We start from the raw sequence: 12,999 nt of genomic DNA, 5'->3' as shown, positions 1-12,999 counted from the left end.
GTCTTTAGACACTTCTTTCTCAGGTTTAAAACATGAGAAAGGAAAGTCAATTTTCGGTCGAACGTCACTCCTAAAAATTTTACTTCAGGCGCAACTGGAATAATTGTACCATTCAAGTATAACTCAGGTTCAGGATGGAGACCTCGCTTCCTACAAAAGTGCACGCAGACAGTTTTCTGTTTCGAAAATGTAAATCCCTGTTTGTCTGACCATTCTTGGATCTTAATCAGAGCCATCTGCAGTTGCCTCTCTACATATCTCATGTCTGCTCCTCGACAGCTAATCTGCAGATCATCAACATATAGAGATCCCAAGATGGTGGGAGGAAGTTCTTTTAGTACAGAATTTATTTTTAAACTAAACAGGGTTACTCTGAGCACACAGCCTTGAGGCACACCCTCTTCCTGTTCAAAAACATCCGAAAAAACAGAGCCAATTCTTACTTGAAAAGTTCTAGTGTTCAAGAAATTTTGAATGAAAATTGGTATGTTGCCGCGCAAGCCACTCTCGTGAAGATCCCGGAGTATACCGTATCTCCATGCCTTATCATAAGCTTTTTCAATGTCGAAGAATATCGAGACAAGGTGGCTTCTTCTTACAAATGCTTTTCGAATAGATGTCTCTAAGAGGAGCATGTTATCTACAGTTGTTCTTCCCTTTCGAAAACCACTCTGATAAGGCGATATAATATCATTCTTTTCCAAGAAGTAGACTACGCGGCTGTTTACCATCTTTTCAAACAGTTTGCAAACACAGCTGGTAAGGGCAATTGGCCGATAGTTCGAGGGATTCCTCGGGTCTTTCCCTGGCTTCGCAATAGGAATGACAATAGCTCTCCTCCATGCACTGGGAAATGTACGCTCCTTCCACACTCTATTGTAAAGTGTGAGAAGGGCACTCAGTGACTTACAGGACAGATGCTTTAGCATTTCATAATACACGCCATCCAGACCCGGACAAGACCTATGTGTCTGCAACAAAGCTCTCTTTAGTTCAACCATAGTAAAGTCTCTATTGTACGGCTCAAAGTTGGAAGAGTTGAAAGCGATGGGATTTTTCTCAGAGCGTTGCTTGATAGAAAGAAATGCAGGTGAGTAATTTCGGCTGGAAGAAACGGCAGCAAATGTCTGACCAATTGTATTTGCAATTTCTTCTATGGAGCTAATCACTCGGCCATCTTTTTCCAGAAAGGAGAGTGAGTGGTCTTTGTACATTCCGCATGCTTTTCGAACTCTTTCCCAAACCCGCTTACTAGGCGTAGAGGATGTTATTGAGGACACATATGAAATCCAGGAATCCCTCTGGCTCTGCCTTCTTACTTTCCGTGCATTTGCTTTGGCTCTTTTAAAAGCTATGAGGTTTCGCAGAGTAGGATATCTACGAAAAATACCCCATGCTTTTTTCTGTTTTTTCAGTGCTTCATGACAGTCGCGATTCCACCATGGTTTCGAATATTTTAGTGTTTTTCCTGATGTTCTAGGAATCGAAAGCATAGCTGCCTGAATAATAGTATTAGTAACAGCTTCAACAGCGTCATCGATATGCACACCTTCTACCATTTCCTCTGTCAGCTCTGCAACGGAAGAGAAGAGTTCCCAGTCTGCCCTGTCCAGGATAAAACGAGGGACTCTCGACACGGGGTTTGCTCCTCTTCGTGCAAGAGACACAAAAATAGGATAATGATCGCTGTTGTACAGGTCATTTCCGACACTAAAAGTGCAAAATGGCAACAGAGATGGTGAACAGATGGCAAGATCGAGAGCGTGGAATGTCCTTGAAGGCTCATGGAAGTACGTGTCTTGCCCATTATTTAGGAGACAAAGGCTATGATCTTCGATCATCTGCTCTATTTGTCTTCCTCGGCAATTTGTATCTTTACTTCCCCAGAGTGGACTATGGCCGTTAAAATCTCCTATTATGATAAAAGGCTCAGGCAGCTGCTCTATTAGATTATTTAAATCTTGCTGATAAATGTGCTCATTTGGAGGCAAATACAAAGAAACAAATGAAACAATAATATCAAAATTTATTTGAGTAGCGACAACTTGGAGGGATGTCGTCAAAGGAAGTACATTTGAGGCATAATCCAGTGAGGAGAGGAGACACCTCCACTGGCACGCTCACCTGCAATGTTATCCTTCCTGACGAAAGAAAACCTCCGAAGTTTTGCATGGTGTTCGGGTTTCAAATTTGTTTCCTGTATTGCTAAGCACACAGGATGATACACATTTATTATAGATTTGATGTCAAGGAAATTTCGGTGGAAACCGCGACAGTTCCATGACATGAGGGTGGCCATTATGAATGGTTTTTGTTTTTTCTGTGCTGTTCTTTTGTTTTTCGTGGAAGTAGATGCCTGGGAACTTCTAGACCCTCTTCTACTTCCATAAAGTCTGAATCCGCAGATTCAGAAATCATCTCATCAAAAGAGCTATTGCTGTTACTTCTATTTTTATTGGATATTTTATGTGTAGAAGTTTTGGGCTTACTTTGAATAACTGTTTCTTTCTTTTGTACTATATGGGTTGCATTTTCTTTTTGCTTGTTGGATGTAGACGGATGGGTTTTATTTGCTAGGGTCTGTGTGCCTATTGATGTTTGGGTGGCGACTGTACGAGATGATTTTACAGCACTGGCGTATGATGTATTTGGTCGAAGCTGTGTGCTCTGGACTAATCTTCTGGCTTCGGCATATGAGATGTTCCTCGTAAACTTTGCAGTCTGCACTTCTTTTTCCAATTTCCATTTTGGGCAGAGGCGTGAAAATGCTGGGTGCTCACCCTTGCAATTTATACAAAGAGGCGCAGCCGTACAATTTTCAGAATCGTGGCCAATCTGTGAGCATCGGGCGCATGTAAGGCTGCCACGACAAGACGTCTTAGAATGGCCGAAACGCTTGCATTGGAAACATCGCATAGGGTTTGGAATATAAGGTCTTACAGGAATATTTAGATATCCGGCCTTAATATTCTTAGGCAGATCAGGCGTGTTGAAGGTAAGGATCACGTGTTTCGTGTCTATCAACTTACCTTCTTTACGCATCTTGATCCGCCTTACACCGCAGACATTTTGTTCGGAGAGCTCAGAAGCGATCTCTTCTTCAGAAACATACAGAAGGTCGAATTCTGAGATTACACCCCGACAATAGTTGAGTGACTTATGTGGTGTTACAGTCACATTCGCTTGCCCAAGTTTAGTTATCTGAAGTAAAGAAGCAGACTGGGTGGCTGAGGTTGTATCAATAAGCAGGTCTCCGGAGCGGAGACGCTTTATATTTCTCGGCTCACCAATACAGGACTGGATGTATTTGTTTATTACAAAAGGAGACATCTTATGCATTTCGCCAGAAGGACTAGAGATGACTAGGAAACGGGGAATATTGTTATGATTTTTTTCATTTGTATCTGTACGTAATTTTTTTGCAGTAGACTTTTCAGAAGTAGGTTGAGTGAGTGGTTTAGCAGTAGAGGTTTCAGAAATAGGTTGAATGACTGGTTTAACAGTAGATGTTTCAGAACTAGGTTGAGTGACTGGTTTAGGAGTAGAAGTTTCAGAACTAGGTTGAGTGACAGGAGTGATTTGAGTGACTTGAGTGACAGGATTTACTTGAGTGACTGGAGTTACCTCGAAATCTTTTATTAAGTAAATATGAGAAGCCATAGTGAAAGAATAAAGATTCGGGTCCGACGGCCCCGCCCACCACGGAGCCCAACAAGGGAACACAGATTCCTGTGTTAGGGCTAGCCGGACCTATACGCAAACTGAAGCCCCACAGTCGGCTTTCCCGAAAGCAGGTACTCCCGAGAGCTTGACCCCAAGCCACTGACACAAGGACTAGTGACCAGCCGATTGACACCCGTGAGGACGACTAAGGTGCCTCCCGTTTAGCTGAAGCAGAGGCCAAAGCAGTGTGTTGGGGACAGTACCTCGCCCCTCAACTACCAGGACCCTCCTTTCCAGCGACACGGGTCTCCACGCACGGCAAACACGTGGGCAGTTTTCTCCCCACTTGAAAACTAGAAACAAGGTCTGTTCCAGCCTCTCGTGACGAGCCCCAAACTCCGTAGAGAGAAACCACAAGGGAGAAGGGAAGGGGAAAAGATCCAGCCAAGAGGAGAGGAGACGGAAAAGAGGATAGATCACTGGGGCTCCAGGATCGTGACACCCGTCTCACCAAGAAGATGATCCCCTGAAGGGCTAGGGTACCTCGGGATTGCCACACCCGTACTCACAAAAGTGAGCCCCCTGAGGGAGCTCACAGCTGGATAATCTTAGGTTACTGGCAACCTAAACAGCAGAAACTCAGTGTAATCATATATGTGTCAAAGTTTCAGTTATCTCTCACTTAATCTGAGCTGGTAAAGCGCAACAGACCAACAATAAAGTGTTTTAATCACATTGAAATTTCCCATTTTTAGCTATTGTCTGTTTTTGCCTTTCTGTTCACTTTTTGAATATCTGATGTGGAATGAAATGATCTTTAAAATAGACGTGCTTCGAAATTTAAAACCGTTTGTCCTTTGGTGTTTGATTAGAAAGATTCTCAAAGCAAGACCCAGTGTGGAAGTATTTCAAGTTACTGGGAAATACTGTTATGCGCAGTACAGTTACAACTGCATCAAAGCTCGATGCTAAGCAGAGGCGCTGATTGCATAGGGAATTTCATGATATGTCTTCTGTTTAAGGAATATACTATCTAGTTTGCTTTAAAACTCCCTCCAATAAGGTATACCTCTTACGCAGACAGCCCACGCGTTCTTTGATATAATCAAATAATACACCTATTATGTTACATAAATAACCTTGCTAGTGGGTATATAGTATAGATAGATAGATAAAGTTAAACGAATATATTAAAGAATAGATAAACGCCTTATTTGCAGTGCTAGTATATAAATGCAACCCAGTAAATGTAGCCTTATACAAACTAGTAATTAAAATGTCTTCACCGAAAGACTTAAAAGCTAAATGCAATTAAATATATATCTGTTTACTGGTGTAATACACTTCTGATGCACTGAAAGTGCACACTGAATGCAAAGTCTGAACTTAAAAAGTCCTTAAATTGTATTCGTCGAAGCTCAACTGTGATTGCAGTGGGTTCGTGGATAATGTACAGAAAATAAAGGGAATAACTATTAGTTGGATAGGTAATACCTGCCGAAGAAAGACGATTTGACAAAAACATGAATATATGTAAATTCTGAGTACTTTTTTAAATTGCTGAATAGATTTCTCGATTTCTTATTACCTTTCACCTCAAATAGTTTGCTATATTTTCTATACGTACAAATGCGTCACTTGCCTGTATGTCTATACGATATACTATACATTTTGTTATGAAATTTCTGAACTAATTTGCTTCATATGTTGAACGAATATCTCTTGTGTCACGTTTATGTGGTACAGGAGATAAAATCGCTTACGAATCGTTTAATTATCGCTTACCAATCGCTTACTTACAAGTCGCTTAATTGCTTCTTATCGGTATTCCAAAATTTAAATATGATACTGCCTATAAACACTTTTGGATTGATATGTGCTATTGGAAATAATGGGTGCTAATGGGTTTCTTATAAAAAGTATTTCATGTTTTCTACGGTCTGTTTTTACCATAATAGCATTTTAAAAATTTTACAATGCATTCTTACCTCACAGGATATTTTCTTAGTAAACGGAATACAATTTACACATACCGAATATAAGAATTCCGACTATACACAATATAAATACTCAGAATGGAATAAAATAAACAATTTCATAAATAAATGGTTTCTATTTAAAAATAAAAGCATATTACTCGCCTTGCCATATGATAAAACGAAATATGTAATATTTAATAAAGTGTAGTGAAAAATAAAGTATTCATTTTTATTGTCTTTCGTTTTTCAATGTAAATGTCACAAACGATTGAAGCACTTTCAGAAAATAATTTTTTCCAGAAATATTCGTAAGAAATTTATGAAATGAAGTATACGAACGAATGCAATTGCTAAGTGCTGAAAAATTCGGATAAATAGACAAGTAAATCTAAAATAATACAGCCAACAACTTTTTAATCTCTAATATTTTACCCCTATTTTGTTTCTAGAGCATCAACAATGCTATTAGCCTCATGTATTTTCCAATTTTACTACCACTAAGATAAATATATTATTATTATTATTTTGTTGTAATTAAAGCAAGTAGTAAGTTAATTGCTGTGCAACGACTACGACAACTTTACTATGATCGAAATATTGCACAGGACAATTTTGGCGTCTCCTTGAACAAAACCCTGAGGCTCATCACATAGTAGACTTCCAGACGTGGGAATCTCAAGGAAGGGAGGAAAACGGAGGCAAGGAGAAGATAGAAAAAGGAGGGCAACAGCCACAATGGGCGGAGAACAGCAAGACGTCATGGAGGGAATCTGTGTAGTGTTGTACCATGAGTCGAATTGCTGTGCTAATTGTGTCGAACAGCTGTGCGTAATTATTAATACATTGCATGATGTATTCCCGAGATGTGGAGACCGCAAGCACCGCCCACTCGCTTAGATAAAAATCTGTATTATTTTATTTTCTAAGTAATATTCGCGTTATGTCAATATCGCATAAAATTATTCAAACATTGCCAATTCATAAAACTGAAATTTTACTTAACTAATAAATTTTCTTAATGGCCTTAGGGCCTTCGCCGTAGGGCATACGGCGCATGTGAGGCATTGATATAAATGTATAAATAAGAACTTATGTATTAATAAACTCACATACATTATTAAAATGTATTAATACAATACTTATTAAGTACTTTTAGAAACTGTTTTATCTGTAACTGTGCACTGAATAGCTGAACAAGTGTGATATAAGTCTAAGTCACTCTTAAGATTTTGGTACCAAAGCGAAACGAGTTGCGAGGTATCACTTTTTATATCTTTCTACCCATTTCTCAGCGTAAAGTGTTTGTGCATTCTGAAGATCGTCAACATTCAGGTGACGAAATATTTAACTGCGGACAAACGGAAGTACTCACTTTTTCACCCGCAATGCGAGTGATTGCAAGAATTTCGTTCTCTAGTGTACTATCTCGTCATAGCTACAAGTGGAGAATATTTTGTAGTTTTTCATTGAATTTAAAAGAATTTCTTGTTACCTTTTTGTACCTTAGAGGCAAGTTTTTCTGTTTTGAGATTTACATTGCACAATGCATTTAATTTAAAACTCTATTAGTACCTCTTTTAAGCTCCATGTGATAATGTATCATTGTACAAAATAAAGGAAATTTATTTTCTAAAAATCTGAAGCAGCATACGAAAAAAAAAATAAATAAAAATAAAAAAATAAAAAAAATAAAAATAAAAATAGCCGGTTAGTAGTTATTATGCCAAAGAAAGGACTTTTTGTCGGTGTCCTTTTTATTTTTCAGTAGTGATAGAGGAAATGCTTGGAGTAAAGCTGAAATAAACAAATTCACCGAATTAACAACAAAAACCTCAGAGCAGGATTTACGTATAAGCTGCACAAGCTCTAGCTTAGTGTCCCATTTTCTTGGGGGCCCCCCAAAAATTAAAATATATTATAACTATCGTATGACAGACTTATAAAAGGCCCCATACCTCAAATAGCTTAGGACCTTATAAAGTTTAAATCTGGCTTGGAAAATATAGAACACTCGCTAGCTGAGTTGAGCTCTAGTGAAAAAATAGAACACTCACTGAGCACGAAAGTTTTCCTAGAAAACTTTGCCCCCTTTCGAGAAGACTGTATCATTTTGCCTGGGTAGCATCGACGTCAGAATATTCCACCACAGGCTACGTTACGTGCGAAATCCTATCATAGAAGTTATGGTGGAAATGTAGTACAAAGTTCGAAATCCGGACGTCCATTATCCGGAATTATCTAAAATCCGGACCTCAAAGCCACAAACACTTTTTAGTAATCCTTTACGCATGCGCATTTGATGTTTCCTTCCATAATAAAACATGTGGAGATTTTCACTTAAAAATTCCGATTCTTAATTTCACTTAGGCACTAAATAAAATACCTCGTTATGGAAAAGCAATCATGTAAGCAAAAATTTACGAGATTAATAATTTGGCTCCCTACCTGAATATCCATTTGGCATACATCTCAAACAGAAAAATTCACTTATTTTATATCCCTATATCCCTGACGGCGACCCAGGGAGTCATTATTCATTATATTTTGCTTTCATCACCGCATGTTTATCAATACATGACAGCTTCAGTAATAACTCATGCTGTTATGTCTGAACTTTTTTTATATTAGTAATTGAATGACAAAAGTATGGCAACCTTTTATGCTAACATTACGCTTGGCGATGATTATTGATTTTTAAATACTCTAAGGAATATTGACGAGGGAAAATTCAACAAAAATTTCTTTTCATATGCTAAAAAAATAGATTTTGTTAATGAAACTCATAGGCAAAAAGATTACATTTAGTGCTACTTTAATTAAGAATAACTGATATGTTATTCGTCATAAACTCAGAAGCGGCGGCAGAATATGTCGGCACCGGATGGCAGAATTTAAGGAAGATGAAATTTTTGGAATTTGGGGAAGCACCAAGCGGCAAAATTAAGGGATAAGAAGTTTTTACGACTTGGGGAATGCACTGGGATCCAAAGTTTAGGCACGGTAAAAATTTAGAACTTAGGAAAGCGGCTTGTAGCAGAATTTAGGGACCGTAGAGGCGGTATCAAGCGCCGGCTGTAGATAAAGCCTTAAGTATGTGTGGGACTTTATTTATTCAGGACTCGGATTAGTTTTAAGCATGTGCAAGAAATAAACATAAGTAGTTAGGATTTGAGTATCCCTGCACCCCGGAAGTGCCGTCGTCCATGACCTTCAAAATTACTTGGATGAGCTAATGTAGTAGTAGGCGGTAATGTAGGCGAGACTGTTTGTCATATACTATGTTTTTCTAAAATAGTGCGTCTAATGTAATGAGGGAGGAAAAAGGTTAAATGAAGGATAAGAGGCTTGTAAAAAAAAAAAAAAAAAAAAAAAGGGGGGGGGAAATGATTTAATTAAAATTCACGAGTCGAATGTAATATGCGCATTTGAAAGGGTTGGTTTCAGTTGAGTGGGCTGGGATAATATTCTGCATTGCTAAATTAGGAACGAGATGGTCACTTTTCCTTGAGAAAGGTTAGATCAAGGTTAAGATTTTGAGGGGGAGGGGAAAGTAGTATTTGATGAAATACGTGTTTTGAAAGCGTAAACATCCTGTAAGCGCACAAGGAGAGACTTGTGAAACTTTCACTTGATCATTACATTTCGAAGCGGTGAGGTTGGTGCTATCATCCTCCATAAGGATTACAATGGAAGCTCGTAATTGTGAGTGAAACGTAAGGTTTTTTTTGTGTTATTGTTTTTTTTTATTGTTAAATACTTTCTGCGATAAATGTTAAGCATAAAATTATAATTAAAATTAGTTTATTTTAAAACGCAAACGTAGATGTGTTGACACGTTGGGGGATGTGCAGCCGTCGGAAGATCTTATTTTAAACCTCGCTCCAGAGGAAGGCGAAACCTCCCGCAAAAAACTCAAAAAAATTTAAATATACATTGGAAAAAATGTTTCAATAGAAACTTGTGACTTCAAAAATGTCAATTATGTTTCATTTGTAAGGGTGTATCCCGAAACCGTCGCCACCCCCAAAAGATTTAATATAAATATGAATTGTATTGATCGTATAATCGAAGCTTTGGGGGTGATTAAGAGTCACTGTATGTAAAATTAAAAAAAAAAAAAAAAAAAAAAAAAGTTATCAAAATGCTAATTTTGCTGGAAAGCGGTAGTGGAATTGAGTAAATTAATATGAATTTTATATAATATTGTAAGCAAAAAAGTTCCATTATTTATTATTTTTTTTCAAATGATGAATTTTATTCAGTTAGCGCAAGCCCACCGAGGCTATTTGCGCACTTTCAGAACAACATTCGATGCTTCTCAGAAAGATCCGTAAGAGATATTCAGAACGGCACGCCCTGCCATATACAACATTTTAAATACTAGATCGAGTTTAAGACTCAAGATTTTAATATGTTTGAAAATATGTTTTGAGAAACTGGGGAAAGATGAAAAAGAAATCAATCAGTGTTTTTACTTTTGTTCTCATTGCGAAAGGATTTTATCCTCTAACCAAATCTACGAAAGCATTGACAGATGCTTTAAAAAGATTTTAAATTTGATAGATAATTTTGTGCGTAATGGAAGCGGGTGGAAAATAAAAAAGTTAGAGTACCTTGACTTACACGTTGGAAACTATCGGGAAAATCGCGGTGGTTGTAAAAACATCGCTTTACCGACGGGATTAAAAAATAGAAAAGCGTTGTTAAATATCAAATGTGGTGACGACAATTGTTTTTTATATTCTGTTGCCGCAAGTGCTTTTCCGAAATTCACTAGAAATCCTCAGATGGCCTACTTGTATAAAAAGAATATATCACGTTTTAAATTAGGATCTCTCAAATTGCCCTTAGCGTTAGGCGATGTAAAAATGTTTGAAAACCTGAACGATGTATCCATAAACGTGTATGGATATGAGGAAAATGAAATATTACCTTTGCAATTAAGTGAAAAGCGAAATGCGACAAAAACAGTAGATTTGCTATATTTTCAAAAACATTTCTTTTGTATTCGAAATTTTAATCGTCTATTACACGCAAACGAAAAACGAGTAAATTTTTTTTTTGTAAAACTTGTTTAAGTGGGTTTCAGAGAAGAGAAACGTTAGAGTATCACAAAACTCTTTGCAATGAAAACAAACCGCAGAAAGTTAGCATTCCTAAAAACACACTTCTTAAATTTACAAATTTAATGAAAATGCATTATCATCCTTTTTGTGTCTTTACCGATTTTGAATGCCTCACGCGCAAGATTCAAACTGCGTTTCCTTCTCCGCAACAGAGTCATACTACCCCAATTGAACAGCATATTCCTATTAGTTATACCCTAATAGTTACTGACGTGGAAGACAAGATTATTTTTCATGAATATTTTTGCGGAGAGAATGTAATGGAACATTTTTTCACAACGTTGAGCGAAATCAAATATAAAATTTTGCAAAAGATGAAAGAGTGTTTACCGATGCAGGAGACGTCGGAAAAAAGTTATGATTCAAATATATGCCATATATGTTTGAATCCTTTCTTAGAAGGCGATGTTCGGCTCAGAGATCACTGCCACTGGAGTGATGGGCATGTGAGAGGTCTTGCACATCGCTCCTGTAATTTGAATTTTAAAGTGTCATACTACATTCTGGTGGTAATTCATAATTTCAGGAATTATTATAGTCACCTGTTACTAAAACACATGCCGAAAATGTATGCAAATAAAGTTAACATTATTCCGGTGAATTTGGAAAAATTCACCATGTTTACACTAGATGAAATGAAATTTATCGATTCGTTTCAATTTTTAGATGCGTCTTTTTAGATGCGTGTCGAATTTGAAAAGTCACAACGCGAATTTAAATTGTTTAATGCATTTTTTGAGAAAAATCCCCAACGAGAATTGTTATTGCGGAAAGGCGTATTTCCTTACTCATATTTTGCGTCAACATCGGTGTTGGATGAAACTTCGCTTCCATCGCAGAGCGCGTTTAATAATGTATTACAAGGAGAAGCAGTTTCCGACGAAGATTATGCACATGCCACACACGTGTTTCATTCGTTTGGATGTAACACTTTTGCCGATTACTTAGAGTTATATCAAAATACAGATGTTATTTTGCTAGCCGAAGTATTTTTATCCTTCAGACGCACCGCTCTAAAATATTACCAGTTGGATCCTGTACATTTTATAACGGCTGCCGAATTAACGTGGAATGCCGGACTAAAAAGCGTCTAAAATTGAATTAGAGCTTCTAGGAGATGTGAATCAATACATTTGGTTTGAAAACCAAATGCGAGGAGGTATTTGTTTTCTGGGTAGACGTTATGCTCTTGCAAATAATCCTTATATCCCCGAGAGTTATAAACCCGATTTACCACACAGCTATATCTTAGCCTTAGACACAAATAATCTATACGGGTGTGTAATGAGCCAGCACCTGCCATTGGGAGGTTTTTACTGGTTAAAGGAAAATGAGGTGGAGGCGTTTGATATTTTGTCTTGTGTTGAAGACGGTGATGTGGGGTATATTATCGAATCCGATCTGTTATATCCCTCCCATCTGCATGACCAACACAATGATTTACCGCTAGCACCGGAACATTTTGATCTCACTTTTGACATGCTATCGCCTTACGCCAAAACCCTGAGCAAAAAATGTCAGTTAGAGACGACACTTCCATGCAAAAAATTATTACCCAATTTTTTTGAAAAAAAAAACTACATCGCTCATTATTTAAATCTAAAGTTTTACGTAGAACAGGGTTTAATAATTCAGAAAATTCATAGAATTTTAGCTTTCAAACAACGAGCGTGGCTTAAAGAATACATTGCTTTCAATAATATGAAAAGACAAAATGCGTCTAGCGAATTTGAAAAATCTTTCTTTAAAAAGATGAATAACGCTTTCTATGGAAAAACTTGTCAAAATGTTAGGAAACGTATTCGCGTACAGGGCGTTTTTAGTGAGGAACAATGCCAAAAAATGTTAAATAGTCCTCTGCTGGAATATTTTGAAATAATTAATGAAAATTTTTCAGTTTTCAAAATGAAAAATCCAAATTTGTGTCTAGATAAACCGATTAATATAGGTTTCAGCGTTTTAGAATTAGTGAAGTTGCACATGTATAAATTATTCTATTCCCATTTTAAACACTTTTAGAAAGAAAAATGCGAGTTGTTATACACAGATACAGATTCTTTGTATCTCTATATAACAACTGAAGATGTATATAGTGATTTAAAAACGAATTTTTTAAATATTTTGGATTGCAGTAATTTCGAATCCAATCATATAATGTTTAATGAAGAGAACCGTGGAAAACTGGGATTTCTAAAAAGTGAGACACTCACCCCCATATCGGAATTTGTGGG

This window comes from Stegodyphus dumicola, chromosome 11 (assembly GCF_044657685.1).
Source record: "Stegodyphus dumicola isolate Sdum_Otavi_A_Nest chromosome 11, ASM4465768v1".
NCBI lineage: Eukaryota > Metazoa > Arthropoda > Arachnida > Araneae > Eresidae > Stegodyphus > Stegodyphus dumicola.
The sequence above is the reverse complement of the archived record's forward strand: the minus strand, read 5'-3'. Positions refer to the sequence as shown.